Genomic DNA, 20,257 nt, shown 5'->3' on the forward strand with positions numbered 1-20,257 from the left:
CAGGCAACCCAACCCAAAGCCTCACTGGAACCAAAAATCATCTTTCCATGCCAGTCTTTATTAGTAGGGACCCACAGTGGCAGAAGTGTGAGCAGAGAAGAGGAAAGGTCTCTCCTTTCAAGGGAGGAATCAACAAAGCTGTTGAGTGCCTGATGGTCATGACACCAGCAATGGCTGAGCTTTCCACCACACAAAGGACAGAGCAAACCCCAGCTTTCCTTCAAGCTAGAAGGGACATTGCTCCCTTCCCTCCAGCTCCCCCAGGGAGCCTCCCGCTGAGCCCCCCAGCCACCTCCTTCCCAGCTGCCTTTTATGGGGCTGAGCGAAGCTGGCAGGAGGGCAGCCATCAGGTTGGCAACACTGAGCCAGAGGCTTGGGTCGGAGCAGGCTCATCCGCAGCCTTGGCAGCAGCATCCCCAGCCCCTGCTGCCTTCCCAGCCCTTCTCTTTGTCTGCTTGTTTCTTTGGACATCCATCCCCATTACATTTGCCCCTTAGGAGACGATGCCCCCCAGAACCCCCTCGTGCTGTCCTCTTCCCCCTCCCATCCTTAATACTAATGATAATAAGCTATCAGTGTTGTCATTGCAATCTATGAATAATAGATTTGAGTATTTATGATTATTATTATTATTATTATGGTTATGATTCTGTACTTTTTTGCTTCTTACTCTTTGTATGTTGCTCTTTGTTTCTCTGTTGTGAATAAACGCAAGGCCCCAACATACCTTCTCTCTGCTCCCCGCAGCCCAGCTGGGGCTGCACTAGCCACAGCTCCCAGCTGTCCTGAGCCCCAGGAGGCAAACCCTTGTCAGAGGAGCTGGAGGGTGGTGCTTCCAAAGGGTGTAAACACACCCAAACCCGGGGCGGATCCATTCTCTTAACTCTTCCCCTCCCTTTCTGTGGCTCCTCTCCCCCGAACAGGTACCTGCTCATGTTTGCAAGAGGCAGGATTAAATTCCAAAAAAGATTAAAACTTTTGTAACAGCTTTAAGGAGTGCTGGCCAGGCATCTTCACCAACAGGGGGTTCTTGGTCTGCCATCACAGAGCTGGTTTGCAAAGCTCCCCCTGGCTCAGCTGAGCCTGTGCCCTGGCACCCCATTTTAGCCAGGTGCCCTGGGCTTTCTTGGCTTGAGTGTCCTCCTCCTGCCGGTGAGCTCCCCCTGCCCAGGGACAGCACAGCCTGGGGAGGACACACAGATGGTGTTAGAGTGAGCTCAGTGGCAGGACAGCAAGGAGAGATGTGAGCAGCCCCCAGTACCTCGAGGAATTCAGAAAGGGGCTGGGAATGGCTCCCAACATGGGATTGGATACAGCTTTCATCCAACACTGATAAACTGGGGTTTCGTAAGTGGATAGAATCCAGGGATGCTTTTTTGCAACCGTTGCCTGGGCTTCTTGTACAACCTGGAGGTTTCCAGATGACTGTAAGGTAAAGGAGGAGAATTTAGGGGAAGGCAATAGGAACCACGTCTGCACTGTGGTACAAAACACTCTCCGTACTGCGCCAGCCCTGTGAAGAGTCATTTTAATTTGCAGGGTTTAATACTGTCCTTCTCCAAGCAGCCTGGGCACGGTCTCTTGTCTCTGTCGTGACTTTGCTTTGCCATGGCTTGGGGTCCTTCTCATCATGCTGTGCTGAACTCATTTCCGAGGTTGCTCTGAGATCGCATCGGAAAGCAGAGAGCTCAGGTCTCGTCCCTCTCTCAGGGGACCCTGGCAGACCCCTGTTGGCGTCCCGGTCCGGCGTCACCCTTCCTACCTCACCTGCCTTTGGGGCAGCCGTGGACAGGGAGGGAGCAAGCAGGTCCCAACAGCACTGGGGCTGAGCCTCCTCAGCTGCTGCCCCTATCCCTGCAGGATCAGGCCCTTCCTCAGCAAGCACAACATGGGGAGGGGGTCTGTGCCCACCCTGGCATACCTGGGGACTACCAAGCAGGCAAGAGAGGCTCTGGCCACGAGCTCCACCACGCTCCCTTCCTCGCTGCCAATTCGGCCAGCGCCGGCATCGGACCCGGGGAGACACCCTGCCCCTGCCTCGTCTTTATTTATTTATTACCAGAGGCTGTAAACAGCAGTGCTTTTCTACCCTCTACTTTCTTTTCCTTTCTTTTGTATTTTGGAACAACGTGTTGTAATAAATACCCAAGTAGGTGTTTTAAAAGCTGGTGTCAGCCTTGGTTTTTGAGGGTCAGAGCTTCTCAGGGTGGGGCTGGAGGGTCCTCTTTGGGGGTTTGGGGAGGGCGATGGATCTTTTCCTGCATTGATGGGGAGCAGAGATGGTGGAGAGCTGGGGACGCAGCCAGACCCATGTCTATCTATAGGGCCCAGTGGCTGGAAGCTGCAGCTGGACTAAATCGAAGGCTGAGGGATTAAGGGGCTAAAAATTAATTAGGGCATTCATGGGCCCATGGACTGCAAACAGCCACTCTAGGGGTTTCTGATGGCCCGGTATGTGATTCATGGCTCTGAAGCTATAGGCAGGCACCTGAGCAACCCCTTTCTAGTGGAAAAGACTGGCCAGGTCCTGCTCCAAATGGATATATACAAGTGCAGGGGATGGTAAAGATTGCCGAGCAAAAGAGCACAAAGGCATGGAGTGTTTGTACTGAAATACATTCTGTTATTAATAATTATTATTATTAAATTTTTGTTGCCTCCCAGCTATGCTCTGCTCCCACCTTCCTCTTGGCATGGTGGCAGCGTGTAGCCGCACACATGCTGTGCACTACGGCTAAACTGTATAAACATTCCCCTGGTCCCCCATGGTCAACTGAGCCATGGCAGCAGCAGTGATGTGCTGGGGGGGCAGCCGGCAGGCACCAGCCATCAGCCCTGTTTCGGCTGGGCTGTGTTCAAGCAGAGGCTGGTGGAAGCATTTCCCCGCTCCCCCCTGCAGCAGGTTTGCTTTGGAGGCAGTAGAAGGCGTGAGCAAGCCCCCTGCAGCTCTGGCTCCAGAAAGCCGCAGCACTTATTGACTTAAACACAGAAGGGACATCCCTCCCCACGGCTGTTTTCACAGGCTGGGCTAAATCCCCTGGTCTTTTATAAATCCACTCCCCTCATCCAGCTGCAATCGCTGGGTCTTTTGTAAAGCCTCTTGAAACTACTGCCATCATCTGCTGCTGGGGTAGAAATTACACTGCCCAGCATGAAGCTTCGGCCTCGGGGTCTGTTGACCCCACTAGTGGCTTCATTGCATGCCCTCCTCTCTCAACCACTCATTGCCATGTATGACATGGAGAGAGAAAATTATTTAATACAGAAACGTGAGTGTTGCTCCCACCTCCCTCCCCATTTACCGGCTCCTGGCTTCATCTTTCCAAACACACTGCCCTCAGGAAGAAGCTGCAGTGGAGCCCCCAGGGCTGACATCTTGTGTCACTGCTTCTGTGGGCACAGCTAAAACCCCTTGTGTTTTAGAGAGAAATTCCCTCTGGGCTAGGGTACCACTGGGCCATGGGGTCACCAGCCGTAGTGTCCCTGTGAGATGGGACCCAGGTGATGCTGCGGAGTACATGCTCTTAGCTGGGGCTACAAGTATGCAGAGGCTCTGTCCCCTGGCAGAGGCACCCATGGGTGCACACCCGGCACAGCTTCCTCCCCCTGCCCCGGGGCCGAGGCTGCCTCTCCTCCCGCTCCTCATGGTTTGCAGGGCAGAAACCATTATTGCAACGAGAAACCCAGGAACGTCCTTTTTCCAGCTCTCGGGCTTTTATTGACTCAGAATGGCTGCCAAGCCTATAAATAAATGTTCCTTGAGCTAAATATAGCAGCCACTGAAATAGGCTGCTGGCTATTTATTTAGCTTGTGGCCTCTTTGAAAGCTTGCCAGTCCGTACTGCCTCTACCTTCGCGCCGTCCCACCCCAGGCTGCGGCCACCCACTGCGGGGGCATGGCTGAGTCAGCGTGGGGAGAAGGGGTCACAAAAAGTCAGCCCTCTCTCTGCAGGGCTTGGAGAGCCAGGGCAGCAGGGTCCGGCTGCTGAAAGAGCTTTGGCCCGCTGTACCATGTACTCCTGCCCAGAGAGTTGGGGGGTCCCCAGGAGGGACATTTGCTGGAGCAGTTGGGCAGGGGCTGAGACAGCCACAAGCTGGTTTCCTCTCCTGGGAGGACTTGGGACCTTTTTCCAGTATTGGAGCCTGGAAAAGAGAATTTATCATCTCCCGCAGGCTTTCCACCATTGCTTTTCCACACTTTGCAGGAGTGTAAATACTCCTGGTGCACAGAGATGCTGTGTGTCAGGACCCTAAGGGCACCTAGGGACATGAATTGACCCCCACCTATGCACCCGTGCTCGAGAGAGGACACTCAAACCTATACCCCAAGCCGTGCCATGGCTGTGACCTGGTCTTGGGCCCCAGCTGCTGGGTGGACCTCAGGCAATGCCACAGCCATGTTCCTTACTGCTCCTGGTGGTACCCCCTGGCTCAACTCTGCCTCATTATGTGTCTGGGAGATGCCATTTGCCACATCAGTGAGATGAGCCCTCATTAGGGCACTGCTCTCTGAGACCCTGCGTGGGATGCCTGTTCCTCCAGAGCCCTGTTGGTTGTGTATCAACGCAAGGGATGGGCTTCACCCCACCAGCACTGATGGAAAGCGAGGTGAGGACTGCTCTTGTGCTGCAGACACTGCCCTACACCCTGAGCCTAAGAGATAGAGGATGCTGCTTACCTTAGGCTGTGATGACTTTGTTGCAGCTCCATGCCAGCAAAGGGAAAAACCCTGTCACTCCCTGGAAAGCCACATTCACTCCTGGAGCAATCCAAGACATTAATAATGCGTAGCACTTACAGGGAGTTTTGCTAAACATGAGCTAATTCTTACAACACCCATGGGAAGGAGAAAAGTAATTATTGTTATTGGGCTTGATTTTTCCTTTCCCATGTACCCCTGCAAATGGGGATCAGCTCTACCAAATCCAGAGAGCTCTGTAAATCAGAGGAGAATCCCACTCACCCCAGCTTGTACAAATAGGAAACCTGGAGCAAAGACAACAGGTTATTTGCCAAAGGCCACCAAGAAGGCAGAGTTGGAGCCGAACGAGCAGGGAAATCCTGCCTCCAATCCTGCTCCTGTGCCACTAGGCTATTATTCCCCAATTGATAGGGTAATTCTGGTTCCCTTGCAGACCACCTGTGGGATGCCTAATCCCAGAGGGATATGGATGCCTTGTATCACTGCTTTCCTTCTTCTCCACAATGTCACTCCACAAGGCAATGAGATACCCTGCTCTCAGTGGCAGTACCCCGGTCTCAGATGCAAACAAAGCTCATGAGTATATTGGTTTGGAGCACTGCTGCGGTGAGTCCTACAATTCCCACCTGTGAGCCCGGCTCCTCGAATCACAGCTCCAGACCTACTGCTATGTGTGGTTGACCCCACCAGCCCTCAGCCACTGGGAAAGCAGCCCCCATCGCTGTGGCCCTTGCGACAATGTCAGCACAGGGGAAAGGAGCCGATGGGCTGGTACTTGGGCTTGTCCCAGCCAGACAGTGTTGGAGCAAGACTGGCTTAGAGAGCTGAGGTGATGCTGGGTTCCCTCCTGTGGCATGGGGTCCCACCTGGGGCACTGAGGGGCTGTTTTGGGAAGCCCTTGGTGAAAGCAGAGACCAAAATGAGGGTAAACTGCCTGCCCGGGTCCTTAGCAGGGAGAAAGGTCAGTTTTAGGGGGTTCACTAAAAATAGCAATGCTCCCCGTCCACACTCTTCTCTTCAGCTGAAACCTGTGCACTTCATGTCTGAGTGGAAATACTGTCTGTCGGCAGTACCCAGATGATGTCATTTAGTTTTCCAGGCTTCTGGGCTGAGCCAGCAGCTCGAGCCAGTATGACCGGAGAAGCTTTATTTAGAAAGAGCCCAAGTGCAACCGAGCCCAGGCCTTCGCGGTACCTCTCTGCCACCTCCCTTCCCTGCTGATGCAACCCTGGCCACAGCAGGGACGTCAGGCTGCCTCAGGGGAGGTTGCTCTTGGGAAGCTCAAAATGGGACCCTGTGGGGTGTGTGGGAAGGGATGCTTCAGGGGGCAGGTGAGGGTGATGCTCGGTCTGTGTCGTCTGCTGTCCCTGGGACTGGGGAACCTCCATGTCCCTCCATCCAATGTGCATGGCCAAGGAGCGCCCATCGCCCCAGATGCCTTTCCCCTCCCTCCATCTCCCTGAGTAACTCAACCTGAGCCTTCCAGCACAGTAGCAGCCACCCTCCTCATCCTCACGCTTGCCATCTCCAGGCTGGGTTACTGCAACTGAGCCTCAGGTTGGCTCTTGGGGCTTTTTAGTTGGAAAGCAAATGTTTTTCCCTGCTGACACTCTTTAACCTGCCTCCTCTCCCTCAGCAGCATCTCCTGATGGCTGAGTGGCTAAGAATAGCCCTGCCGCCGGCTCCAGGCTGGTGCTGTTTGCTCAGTGACTCAGAGCTGGCCGGACAGGCACTTACTCAAAGGGCCCCATTACTCATCCGTCTGCATTGCCCCAAGGATGGGGTTTGTGTCTCTCTCTTGCCTCTCCTTTAAAGATGTTTTATTTATTTCTTTTTAATAAAGCTTGCATCCACAAAGAGAGGTAATTATCCTGCTGTGGATTTACCACTAAATATGTGTGCCCCGACCCAAAATGCTGCAACCCTCATCAATCATGCTGGCAGCCCCTCGGTATTGCTCCTGCTCACTGCCCTGCCAGGAGGGAGCTGTGTGGGCAGGAGCAGGGCAAAAGAAAATGTTTCCCAAAATCGCATTTCATGGCACCAGAGTAAGCATGCAAACAAAAATTCTCTCCTCCAGAAACCATCCATGTTGGATGCCAGCGTGGATCTGGCTGTGCCCAAATCCAGCTGGCCCCTCAGATGCCTACATCATGACCCAGCTGCTCCCGTCTCGCTCACAGCCCACATTAATTGCAACCCTCCTTCCTCTTCACAGAGTGTCTCATTGCCCAGTGGGTGCTGCGGTGTCTGCAAAACACCTTGGCGAATTAAAGCAGGCCTCCATGTTAAAAAGTGGCTCCATTTCCAAACAACAAAAAGGCACCATCTTCCCCATCTGGTTTGCTCCCCTGGGGCACCCTCTGAGTCACAGACAGTCATGCTGGGAACAGAACTGCATCCTGACGGGTGAACATCTGTGTCTGTAAGGCGCTGCCGTGCCAGCACTGCCACTGCTGGGGGAGGACGTGGCTCCTGTGCCTGCCCCACTGCCATGGGGACAGTCGTTCAGGATGCAGCAAGCACGGCGCTGGCAGCACATCTGCAGGAGGTGTATTGGGATGGCGTTTCCTTCTTCAGCTGCTGCTTCATCCCTGTAGTCCCCCTCTTTTGCTGTTCTTCAGGCTCTTCTTCCAGCACTTCCAACCCTGCCACTTCATGGCATTACTCTTCAACCCTCCCGTCATCAGGAGGCCTGTTACTCCAGCCCAAGATGCTTCAGCCTTGGCAGCACCAGGAGGGCTACCTGAGAGCAGACACAGCCCCTGTGCTGGGGCATGTCTGGGGTACCCCAAGCCAGGTCTGGTTTGTGTCCTGCAGAGACGTATGTTGGGTGCAAATAGATCCACCCCACATGGAAGCAGGCAGCTAGTTTGGATTTGGGCTGTGGCTGGTGTGCTTCTCCTGACCACCCTGCCCTGGGTCTCTACATAACATATGCCGATGGCCTGATCCTGCACCGCTAACGCAGGGGGAACCTCTCCATCCATCTGGGATGAGCAGGCCCCCAGTGTCTCTCTGCAAAGCCCTGCACAGGAGAGCCAGGGGCTCACACCTCAGAGGAGATGGTGTCTCCAGCTCTGCAACTCAGCCAAGGCTGATAGCAGCCAGGCATGCAGGACAGGGGGAAGTGGGAGCCTGGACATTCACCTGCAGGCTGGAAATGAAGACCCTGCATGCCCTGGTAAACACATATTTTTGTGCTCCCTCCATCCCAGTGACCTCCCCTCAATGTCGACCTGTGGAGCCATCTGGCTGGGAATGATGGCCAATGGAGAGCAGGACCCATCTTCAAGGCTTGCTCTTGCCTCGCAGACCCTACTGCTGCCCCATGGCATCCATCACACTGCCAACAGCTGCCAAGCGTCTGGTGGCAAGTCCGGGAATTGAGGGCACAGCAAAGCCAAGCTGTGCCAGAGGAGGCAACGGGCCATCAGTGGCCCAAACCAGAGGTTTGTAGGACACCTTTCCCTGGCACCTGCCTCAAAGCCGGGCTCTGAGCAGGGCTGGAAGGAAATCCTCGACCTGTACCTCGAGCAAAAGCCGTGCCCTGGCCCTGCAGCACCCCACAGCCCTGGCAGGACCCGGCCTGCAGCAAGGCATACGAGCAACCTCTAGTGGCAGCTCCAGGCAGCTCGAGAGTTCTGTAAACCACCGAAATTTGTCTGTGCAACACCAGGCGATGGGAAAGGAACTTTACCCTCATTCATTTCCTTCAGGAGCGCTCGGGGCGATGCTCGGTGCTCGACAAACCCCGTTTTGCAAGCATGCTGAAGCACCACTGCAGGCATTTGGTACGAGGAGGAGGAGAAGGAGACAGAGGAGAAGGAGGGAGAGATGAAGGCCAGCAGCTGTTCACACACTATGATGGACAGATGCAGGATAAAAGTCTGGAGGGCAAAGCTGTCTGCAAGGCAATAGCCCACGGTGCAACAAAAGCCCTCAGCCTGGCTCTGGCTGCACCATGCTGTGTGACATGAGGAAGGGCAGGTGCCCACCTCTATGCTTCAGCTTTGAAATCTTTTGCACTCTACAGGTGCCAATTACTGCATAACAGCAAGGCCATGCTGGCTCAATGTCTCTGCAAGCAACCTGCCCTCCTGCAGCCTGGCTGGGAGGGACACATTGGCTCTGGTGTCCACAGTGTCCAGCTCCCATCTTATCTCCAGCACACTGGCCACACATGGTACCGGGGAAAGGAAGGGCTCCATGTGCTCCGAAGAGCCACATCTGTCCTGCTTCATTCACCTGAACCCTGTGGTTCAAGTCTTTCACATCTCTAAAGCCACTGGAGACTGTGTTTGGGTTGGGGCATTGGCAAACTCAAGGCACCAAGTGTTGGGCTGCTGACAGATGGCTGTACAAGATGCTATAGTCCTCTACACTTTTAGGAGACCCTGCTCTGCACCCCAAAAATCCCTTACTGACATCCCAGCCTGTCCTCTTCATCAGGAAGAGAGGTCAGTGACAGGACCCCACTGCCTTCCAGACTGTGTGTCCCATTTGTGACCCACATGCACAGTCCCCAACACCAGGAGCTAAGAGAAACTCTGCAGCAATACTCTGGCTCAGACCATCACTTCAGGATGTGCAGGGATGCTGCTTCCTTCAGCCTGGCTTCAAGGCTTGGCTTCGTCTTTGCCCCGGCATCCCCCAGGCACAGCAGAGTGATGAAGCGCCTGCATTCAGGCCAAGGGAGCCTCCACACAGTCGCTGCTCAGCAGACTTGGTGGTGCCCCGAGCAAGGACCAGACGGCCTCGTCTCCAGCCAGGGAGCATTAGCCTTCCCCCATCAGAGACACTCCTCAGACCTTGCTGATGCCAAGCAAAAGTACATCATAAAGTCGACGTGCTGCCAGGGCTGCCTCTCCCTTGCCCTGCTTTCCCCGTTAATTGCTGCACAGGCCATCCATTAGGGACAAGGGCCAGGACGTGCAGGAGATGCTCCCCGCAAGCACCTGGCATGCCTGCCTCTCACTGGCTACAAACTTCTGGGGCAGACTGTCACAGATGACCAGGATATTTTGGTCATGCAGCCCCTGAGAAAATGCCCAGGTACCCAGGGCTTTGTGCCGCTTTATCCCTGCTGTGGGGTGAGCCAAGAGAGCCATGGATTCAGCCCTGAGTGCTGTGCTGAGAAGGGGGCACAGTGGGTACGGACAAGTCAGAGACAGGAGAAGAGCAATTTCCTTCAGGTTGAAGGCACTGGTTGATTAAGCGTGCCTGTGGGGGCCGTAGCTGAGGCCCTAATGTCACTGGAACAGCACAGTGGGATGCATTCAGAGGACTGCAAACTTTCTACCCTTCCCTCTCCCCCCTTAGGCCTCAGTCCCCTGGGTCATGCAGGGTTCCTGAAGTGCTTTCGGCTCTGAAGAGTTTTCTTAGTTGCTATTTTTTCCTGAGGGGAAAAAAAAAAAAAAAGGAAAATTCAGTATTCCTCTGCAAATCCTGTACGCCATGCTCCCCTGGCTCCCCATGCTGCAGCACTGGGCACAAGGCTGGCACAGGGGAGGCAAACCCCGCCAGGCAAAGCAGGAGCAGGCAGCCAACAGGAATATCTGAAGCTCAGGTGCCTGATGGACTCCTGATGGTGGAGTACAGAGATCTCTTAGGAAGCAGAATAACCTCCTCAGGTAGGGGAAGCCCCCTTCTTTGGGGTATTTTTATATCAGAGTGGATTAAAGGGGACACAGCCAGCAAGATAACCTGGATTACTGCAAGGAGTCATCTAGCTCAGATAACCTCTGTGGTTTCGCCAGCTCCACTGCATATTCGATAGTACCCAGCCAAAGACAAGCCTTGATCCCCCTCCTCACCAAAAAAAGAGTCCATGCACAGAGAATTAATGAAAAAGGATCCTCCTGCTGCCACCTGCACCAGGCAGCACTGCTGCCAGAGCCAAAGAGATGATATCAAGCCTTTCTCCGATACAGACTGGCTGCCCTTGGCTCTTGCACCCACCAGAGCTATTAGCAATGAGCTCACCCCTGTATTATAGCTGATCCAGGGAGTCTGGAGGCTCTCGGAAGCACAGATATTGATCCATGCCTCTTATGCATCCCTCTTGGGGCTTTGGTTTCAGGAAACCTTTTTGTCTCTCCTCTCCTTGTCTCTCCTCCACAGCCTCCAGGAATGTTTGTCTGAGGGACCTTGGAGCTGGGAGTTAAGGGAAAAGCAAGTGGGACCGCGGTGAGAAGGATGGGGGGGTTAGCCTGGCCAGCACCACCTGTTTGCTGTGGCTGACTGCACTTTATTCATTCTCTCCATCTTCCTCAGTGGAGGAAGGGAGGACTTTTCCTCCAGGTTAGGGGTGCAGGTTAAGGGAGGGAAAGCCTGGTGCTTTGCATGGGAACCAGGCCTACCTGGTCTCTGCTCATCCATGGCATGGACTGTTTGAAGGGCCTTGTGCCCACAACAGTGTCTTCTCTCTCTCCCACACTTGCAGAGCTGTCAGCATGACTTGTACCAACCTGTAAACAGGTAACTGCATCTCTGTGTGAACTTACCCTGGTGGCACAAGCAGATAAGCTTGTTAGTCTGCTGGGGAGCACTCAGTTATGGTAATGATCAACTCAGCAGCATCCTGCTATCCGCGAAGGACAATCCTGCACCCCTTGGGCTGCTTCTCCCATCTATTCAGGTCCACCTTGCCCGAGCAAACAGGTGGCAGGGTGAGGAACCACGCTGGGCAGCTGGGGAGTCAAAAGACTGGTGGAGCTACAGGCAGAAACCACGTCATCTGCTCTGGGCTCCTTTCCTAGGTATGAAGCAAACAACTTGCTGCCTGGCTCCTTATAAAACGGGCTCCCTCGCTCCCCCCGTATTTGCAGGAAGACTTTCAGGTGCCTGGGTACACTTCATAAATGACTAATGAGCCATCGCAAACATTAGTGCTAGTGCTGTCTGCCAGAAGCAGACCGGGATCAAGCCCTCCCTTGCATCTATCAGCTTCACCCAGGAGGCAGACTTGCCTTTGACAACAGCCAGATGAAGAGACAGGCAGACAAACAACCGCCTGGTGCTCTGACCAGGCAAACTCTGAGTCTGGCAGCCCATGGGAAGAAGCGGCCATCAGAACAGAGAGGAAAACACATGTCTTGCTACAGCAGCCTTCACAGAGCTCCTCCAAAGAGGGGTTTTGGTGGTGGCTGTGTATTTCCCTGGAGGCGGGTTAGGGTTAGCAGGCAGAAGTCTCTCATTTTTGAGTGGGTTTGTGGACAACAGAGCCTTGGAGCCTGTGGATACCCTGAGGAGACCTCCACACTCATCCAGAGTCCTGGTGTGTCCAGCACAGGGGGTTTTGTCTCTTCCTTTAAAAACTGTTCATGCAGCCCCGGTTTGTAGGTGGGACACACACCTTGTAGCAGAGGCCTGATCTCATGAAAGGACCAATGGGTGCCCTTCCATACCACCATGTCTTCATGACACCATGTCTTCAAACTCCAAGGAGTTGTTTCAGCTGGTTTCATGTACATGAATAATGGATCTATGGTAACAACCACTGGCATTTTTTTAGGTGATGATCCAGTCATGGCACCATTTGATCCCCACGCATCTGAGGAAATTGCCCTGTGCAAAGCTTTCTGACCCTCACCCTACCCTCCTGGATTTCATGTAGCAGCACGTTACCATAAGCAGGGGCCAGAATTTAGCTGACTCTGTGCACTTACTGCCCTTGCAGTCGTCAGAGTCAGAGAAGAAAGAGGACAGGTCACCTCCCATTGCTAATGCTGCAAAGTAGATAAGGAATAGACCTGACCTTCGTTTACAGTGTTTGCTAGAGAAATCAACACTACCTATACACAGAAAAAAAATCAATGAAATGCCACTTACCAAAAGAATCCTCATTGGTCTACATCAACAGAGCCTCATGTGGCCACTCATGGATTCTTCAGCAGCCCCAGCAGAAGCTCAGCGTGCCCGTCTCCAGGCTGTGTTGGCAGGGGTTCTTTGTTTCTACCAGCACATCAGTTCTGGCACTGTGCACTCTGCCCTGAGCTGGTTTAGGGGAGCCTCATCAGCACACTACATTTTTTCCCAGTTGCACCCTGCAAGTTGTCTGTTGCTCACCTGTCTTTCCCATGTACCTGCTCCAGAGGTGCTCCAGGAGCCAAGTAAGGAAGGGGAGAGGGTTCCCACCACACAGAGCAAACAAGTCCACCTCTCAACACTCCCGACCCCCTCCCAAAGCCTCCTTTTCTCTCCAGCAAGACCACTACCCCATCTGTGCCTAGCTCAAAACCGTGTTACTGGTTGGGAATAGTTTTCACATGAATCTTCCCCTGCAACTCCACCTCCATGAGCAAACAGCTTTTACTGCTTGCTTTTCTTATGGCCATCAGATGGTGCCATTGAGTCTTCTTGGGATGTGAAGCCCGCAGGACAGAAGCTGGCACCAGGGATCACAGTGGCGTCTTGCTCCACCTCGCTGGCAAGGAATAGAGCTTTATTGCCCAGTTCCAAATATGGCAAAATAAAAGAGATTTTTCTAGCATAGGTGTTAGCAGTGTAAAGCAAATTCGGGGTTTCTGCTATTCCAAAATACATTAACAAGCACCTGTGTCACCATTTTTTCTTTTTCGCACAAGACTTTCAAGACTGGTGATCTTCTTGCAGCTGCCTCCAGTGATACCAGCATAGGAGCAAGTGAGAGCAGCACAGGAGCACTTCAGCCTCAATTCTTATCCCCTATTAAAAAAAAAAGAAAAGAAAAAAAAAAGAAAGAAAGAGAGAAAGAGGTGTGTTCACTGCTGGAAAGATTTAGAGAACATGAACTGAGTTCATGCGGCAGGGCCAGAAATAAAAGAAAGCAGCAGCGTTACTGAAAGCTCCCTTTCCCTCCACGACAACAATGTGGGACACAGGATTTGCCCTCCTTGGGCAGTCCAGAAAGCAGGCAGCAGGCTGCCTGACACTCAGGGGTGATTGTGTCCCCTCCACATTGCCCTGCCTCTTCCCCATTTTTTTTAGCACAGAGTACACTGTACGGAGAAGAGGCTTGTGCACTGAGGCACGCTGCTTGTGATGTGCTCATCACATTTGACTTCTCCCCTCCAGATGTGGGGCCAGGACTTCCAGGGCTTTGGTATTAATAATTCTCTTTGTGGTTTTTTTGCAATGACCAGAGCCTGGCACAGGCAGCCCTGCTGTCCAGCTGAGGCCTCTACCTGACATTGCAAGTATGCATGAATAATAATTGATTAGTGCTTTTCCTGGGTTGGTTTGAGGTTTTAATTGTGCAAGATGAAAGAGGAGAAAAATGCTAGTGAGGTGAGGAAGGAGGGACAGGGGAAATAATTACAATTGCATTTAGTCAGTGGTAAGAATGGCCGCTGAGCTAGGCTGGGTAGTTTCCAAGCACAGTGGAAGCCAGCTTCAATTTCATAGCATAATCTTTCCTGCGCCCTTAAAATAACTTCTCCCTGCCCCCAGGGTGTCACAGGAGCTGAAGAGCAATGTGTGCCCCTTCTGTGCACAGCCCCACGCTGCTCAGCGCTCAGTTATCATCCGGAGGCTGGTTTGAGAACAGTGGCGTCACCCGTGTCGCACCAAGGCACTGAGTCCAAGCCGACACGGCTTGAGGAGAAAGGAAGGGATGCTTTGAAGACCCAGACCTGTGGTCTTCCTGGGAAGGCAGGTGCATGGGGAGAGCTAGCTGTTTGAGCTTGTCCTTGGTGCCTGGTGAAAGAGCAGCTTCCCCGAATGCTCGGCAGAGATGGGACCTCTTTATTGTCAGGGCTAATTGCTCATGTGAGATGTATTTACAGAAGCAACTGTTTGTGCAGAGTGGGGCAGACAAACAGACTCCTGTTCTGTTAGGCACCCTTTGTAATCGGTGGGGGCTGGGAACACTTTAATGCAGCCATTGGAGACCGCATTTGTACCGCAGGCACCAACCCTGAGCCGGGCTGGACGGTGCCAGTGGGATGCTGAGCCCCTGTCCCACTCCATGACCTCAGCAGCAGCGGAGGCACAGATCGACTGGCTGGATCCAGCCCACTGCTTGCTCTCCCCCACGTTATGTGAGCAGGCTGAGGGCTCACAGCTTGCTCCGCACAGGAGCTGCAAAGCAAACCCATGGGTATGATCCTGGTACATGAGTCTCACCGTCACCCCATGGCTTGCAAATCCAGGGCTCCTTCCATTTGGACATACGGCTGTGGGGGGCAAACTCTGGCCTACATGAGAAGCACCTCGTGCTTGTGCAGATGGGCTGCCCGTCTCCTGGTGGCAGACGTGGCACAGGCTCTGAGGTCACTTCAGAGGCTACATGGTGAACTGCTTTATGTGTAGTTGTACCAGAGGGAAAGACATGCCAGAAAGTTGTTCTTTGCCTTTACAAATAACATCAAGGACTGGTTAAAAGCATCCAGGACTGAAAAACAGACTTACAGGCTCTTTGCTGCCTGCTGTTTTTTTCCGAGGTGGAGGCCTAGGGGGAGTTTTGCCATCTGGGAGAGAGATACAGCATTAGGAAAATAATGCAAACAATTTCCGGCACTGTCTCCGTCTTCCTGCAAAACCAGTGGGGATGGGCAAGTCCTGGCTTACTTGCAACACCTTTTGTTTGCAGTTAGCCTGTAAGCCAACCACATTGAGAAGATATCCCTCTCTAGACTTAAAAGTATATCTCCTTTTTCTCACCCTGTACCCTTTTCTCTGCCCTGACACAGGCAGTAGGATAAGATACGCTTGGTGAAGAGTTTATCGGTAAGGAAACACAGCACCAACTACAGCAAGCTACGAGGGAGGTGGTGTGTGGCTCCTGCTTCCCCTTTCTGAGGGGCCATTCAAATTGGCCAGTGCTGGTCAGGCAAATAAGAGCATGGGTTTGGTTACAGCCTGTCCACAACAATGTGGTATCACCAGCACTGGGACAGAAGAAAACCCACACTCATCCGGCTTAGAGAGGTCTCTGACACATGCAGGTCAGCCTAGGCATATTGACCCCATGGGTGGCCACCAGCATTTCCTAAGCTTCCCAGCTGAAACTAAAACTCTCTTGGCTATTATTCAATTCACCGTAGCATAATTTTTGTATTCCCTCCTTGGGAGAACAGAGAAATCCACCTGATTTAGACCACTCCTAAGCAATGAAGGCTTCCGAACATTTACACATCGGCTCTCACAAGACTTTTGATGCAGAAGGAAGTGTTTCTTTCATTTTCCAGATGTGGAAGCTGAGGCGTGAGGGAGGCATTGCTCAGTAATACCTAATTAGCGAGGGGAAAAACAAAACCCAGTCACCACCAGTCTCGTGCTTCAACATCCACTCATAAGTTGTTGTCTGAAAGAGGAAATGCCTAATACTTCTTATTCTTCTGTGACTAGGAGAGAGAGACTGAATTTTGTTCAGCATCCCTGGAAATGCAGACTCCCCCCAAGGACAGATTTTTTCAGCCCTCCTCCCTGAAGCTTCAGCCCTCTCAGACATCTGAGTAAAAGCCATATTTCCCAGTTAGTTCAGGACCCAAAATGCCCTTTTTTTTTCCAATCTGGTCCTCGGCAGCATTGGTTGTCTTGTTGCAAGACTATATCTAAAATTTCTTACTATTACTGGCAGCAATCAATATTTATAACCACTCACAGTGTTTATTTATAAAAAAATCAAATGTTCCAACCAAGAAGAGATGCTGTTATTAATATCCAGCATGATTAATAATCACATTCAGAATTGCAGGCAGGCCCACGCTGTCAGACTCATGCACTTTGCTTTTTCTAATGGCTCTGCAGGAATTCAAACCGTAATATGTTTCATGCACAGGGACAAAGACGTTTTGTCTCAGGGAAGGAGTATGTGGATGTTTTAGACTTAAAGAGCCAGTGTCGCATTCAGAGCTTCAGAAACACACCATTTTGATCCCAAGCCCACCAATCTGCCACGTCTTCCCAGTGAGGGTGTATCTCCTGATGTTGCTGAAGACCCAGATCTGAGCAGCAGATTTGCAGCTTGCTGAAAAATGTTACACCCCCTGTACATCAGGGCAGCCATCACCTGCTCTGCTTCTCTGCCACCCACTGGAAGTATCTCAGCCAGGCAAACGGGTTCACCTCTCTCTGCCTGCTGAGGCTTCTCAGCTGCCCAGGGTAAGATAAGCTCCATGGGAATGATGTTGCCCCAAATCAAGAGAAGGAAAACTCATACAGCCCTGAGCAATGCTTTCTTTCCTCCTTTGCCTGTTCCTTCAGCACTACCACAGCCACTTAAGGAGAGAAGAGGGAACATGCAAAGATGTTTTCAAGGTATCAGACATGAGGCTACTTGGCCCCACACCAAATATTAGGTGGTGAAGAAGGGCCAGGTGTTTCTGATGCAATAAGCCAGTAAGGGAGCAAAGTTCACTCCCACTCCTTAGTGCTCGGCTGTGAGAGACGATATTTGCCCACCTGTGGGTTGCACTTTTCCTGCTGCAGGAGGTAATGACAATAAAAAGAGAGGCAGTAAAGGGACAGAGTTGCAGAGAGACCAGTGCCTTGATTACTTCCTCATAGCCACTTGCCCTCTGTGTCACTACTTTATTACCAGACTGGCAAAGCAAGCCAACTGAAAAGCCAATGTGAAAATCAGCTATATATGACAGACGTTGTCTGCGCTGCTATCAAACATCCTGTTTTGCACAAATCTAGTCATGAGAACCGCAGGAGGGAAAAATAAGGAAGGAAACCTTCAGGCTTGCTATTCCAAGGCAGCTCTCAGCCAGTGCTGAGGCAGTCTCGGTACTGCAGTGTCTCTCTTCAGGGGTTATGGGACCTAGCTGAGCCCTCTGATAGACTGGGACAGCCCTCAGGTCCGTGCTGCCTTGTATCTTGGCTTTTATATTGAGCTCTGCAGAGCTTTACACGACTGCCAAATGCTCATGTGAGAGGATTGTCTGCCCCAACTCCTGTGGCCTGGTCTGTATGGGATCACCCTCAGCTTCCCATCAGTTCCCAAAAAGATCTGGTGCTGCTGAGGAACACCTGGGAACAAAGCCACCCTATGCCTGGAGGCCAGGAGGAGCAGGGCATGCACTTTTTTGGGGTCCTCTTGTGCCAGCCAGGCATGGACGGACATGGGTGGCAGAACAAGGAGGACAGGAGTGAGTGAACGCAGTTATCCTTGCAGTGCGTCCCAGGCCAAAAGCCTTACAGTTCAGATCCCACAAGCCCACAGAGTGGACTGGCCCTTCTGTCCAGACTGTCTGGCAATAATCTTGTGATTTAAATCCTGTTAGACACAAGTAAGCTGCGGGACAGTAATCCAGGGAAGAGTCGATGCAAAACCCTCCAACGTCAAGCATTGTAAACGTCCCCGATCCTCTGCTCTTCCTAGCACATCTGTATGCCAAGAACCCTCTTGTTAAGCACCTTATATTCATGTCCTACAGGGTCTAGCAAGCCTGTTGCGCTGAACAAGGAGCACCCTTTCTTTATGCATGTGCATAGGGCTTAGCACAAAAGAGCCCCACGGCCTGCCAGGCTTGCTATTGTCAAACAAATAATGGCTGCAATGAATTTTTTAGAGGGTTTAGAAACAGAAGCGGAGTAGCAGGACAACCACTGGAGACTGCTCTTGGGTTGGCACATCTTTTGCTCTTCAGAATTGCTCACACAGGGACCTGACTGAATGGGGATGAATGTGAAATGCTCCGTCTGCCAGAGGGACTTCTGGGGTTTCCAGGGGCTGAGGGGAGAAGGAAAAAAGCAGTAGGTGTAATGTCAATTTGTCAATGGAAAAAAATGATAAAATAAGCACCTTAGGTGAGGTATAGATAAATGCCTTGTGCCATTGGAAGGTACAATACAAAAGATTAATGAAATAGATGTTTGTTGTCTGAGTTTCTTTTGCACCAATAATTCTCCTAGTGCCAGTTGCCATATATTTTCCTTGATACAATCAGGAGGAAAACAGCTAATCTGACATGACAAACTCATTCTATCAGAAGTCATCACTGCTTTAAAATGTGTGTCATATGACCAAACGCCCTACTCCTCGTACAATGCACCCCACAGTAAAATTGGATGGAGCTCATCCTCAAATGCCCTGCCAAAAATACTCATAACAAAGGGCAACAAGAAAACATAATTCAAATGAGGGACATCTGTTCTCAAATGTTTGCAGATAATGACTAGATCAAGTGTCTGCATAAAGGATAATTATTTTCTGCAGATGGTTTGATACGGTATTTTAAACGTTGTAAAAAATCCTCGTCCCAGTTGCTCAGTAAAGTATGCGCGGTTTTGCTGCAAGACACCTCTTTCCTATCCTCTGCTACATTTTCTAAATGCAAAGATAACTAAAACTATAAACAATTAAGAGATAAAATGTAGGTGTTAAAGGAAAATACTCAGTTTGAACACAGACAACACACATTTTCAAGGTCTGGTCTTCCATTTCTTACATTAAACTGCTGGATACCCAAATAATTCTTGGGGTGAAGTTTTGTTAGAGCAAAATGGCAAAATAAAGCAGTTATGTGTCGTGCAAAGGGATCCCCGGCAGATTTCAGAGGGAAGGTCAGTTCCAAAAATGACGGTTATATGCTTTTTAATAGAAAATAGTTCTACCGCCTTTCTTCAAGACAGAGGGATACAAAACAACCACAACCAAGACTCGTTCTTAATAAATCACCCCTGTGACATCCCCTGGCAATACGTTACTAGCCCCAGGATAACACTACTCCATTGAAACTGTCGTTGGAGTCAGTGTGATGGCTGGAGACCAATTCATCCTCCCTGAACGAGCGGGGCCACATCCCTCTGGGATGAGAGGCCCTGGGGACCCCCAGACCCACAGCACCACAGGGCTGGGAGGGCCCTGCATGCCCCCGGCACAGTGGGGTGGAGGAAGCAGGGCAGGGGAGGAGGATGATGGCTCAAACAGCCTCTGAAAGACAGTCCTTCCTCAGAAAGATGGTGACTGCAGGGAGTCCAATGAAGTAGCCATCACTCTCCTATAACACAAATAGTTTTTAATTAATATACATGCCCAAAGCATGCGATCACCCCTAGCAGATCTGTCTCTGTGATCATCTTCACCTAAGCAGGTGCTGCTGATGGGGGGAAATCGGTGAAGAGGACATCTGCTGGACTGGAACAGCCTTTGGAAATGCTGCTCCTCAATGATTTGCACAGAAAGGACTTCTCTTTAAAACAGTTAGGATCGTTTCCATCTCAAAGAGGTGTGGTGCTGGGCTGCGGGGGTGGGCAGGTATTGTCCTGTCTGGTTTTGTGGAGCTAACAGTTGGTTGGTTATTTTTGCAATTAGAGGAACTGAGAAATGAAAAATTTTGAGTCAAAGAGGAGATTCCAGAGCACAAGGCGCAACCAGCAGTGGAAAGAATGTGGCAGGCGAAGGAGGCAGCCAGCCCATGTCCTACCTTGGGGGCCCTGACACGGAGCTCCCCTCAGGGAGCCTGTGGCATAGAATTATAGAATGGTTTGGGTTGGAAAGGACCTTAAAGATCATCTAGTTCCAAGCCCCCTGCCATGGGCAGGGACACCTTCCAGTCAACCAGGTGGCTCCAAGCCCCATCCAACCAGGCCTTGAACACCTCCAGGGACGGGGCAGCCACA

This window comes from Rissa tridactyla, chromosome 4, assembly GCF_028500815.1.
Source record: "Rissa tridactyla isolate bRisTri1 chromosome 4, bRisTri1.patW.cur.20221130, whole genome shotgun sequence".
Classification (NCBI taxonomy): Eukaryota; Metazoa; Chordata; class Aves; order Charadriiformes; family Laridae; genus Rissa; species Rissa tridactyla.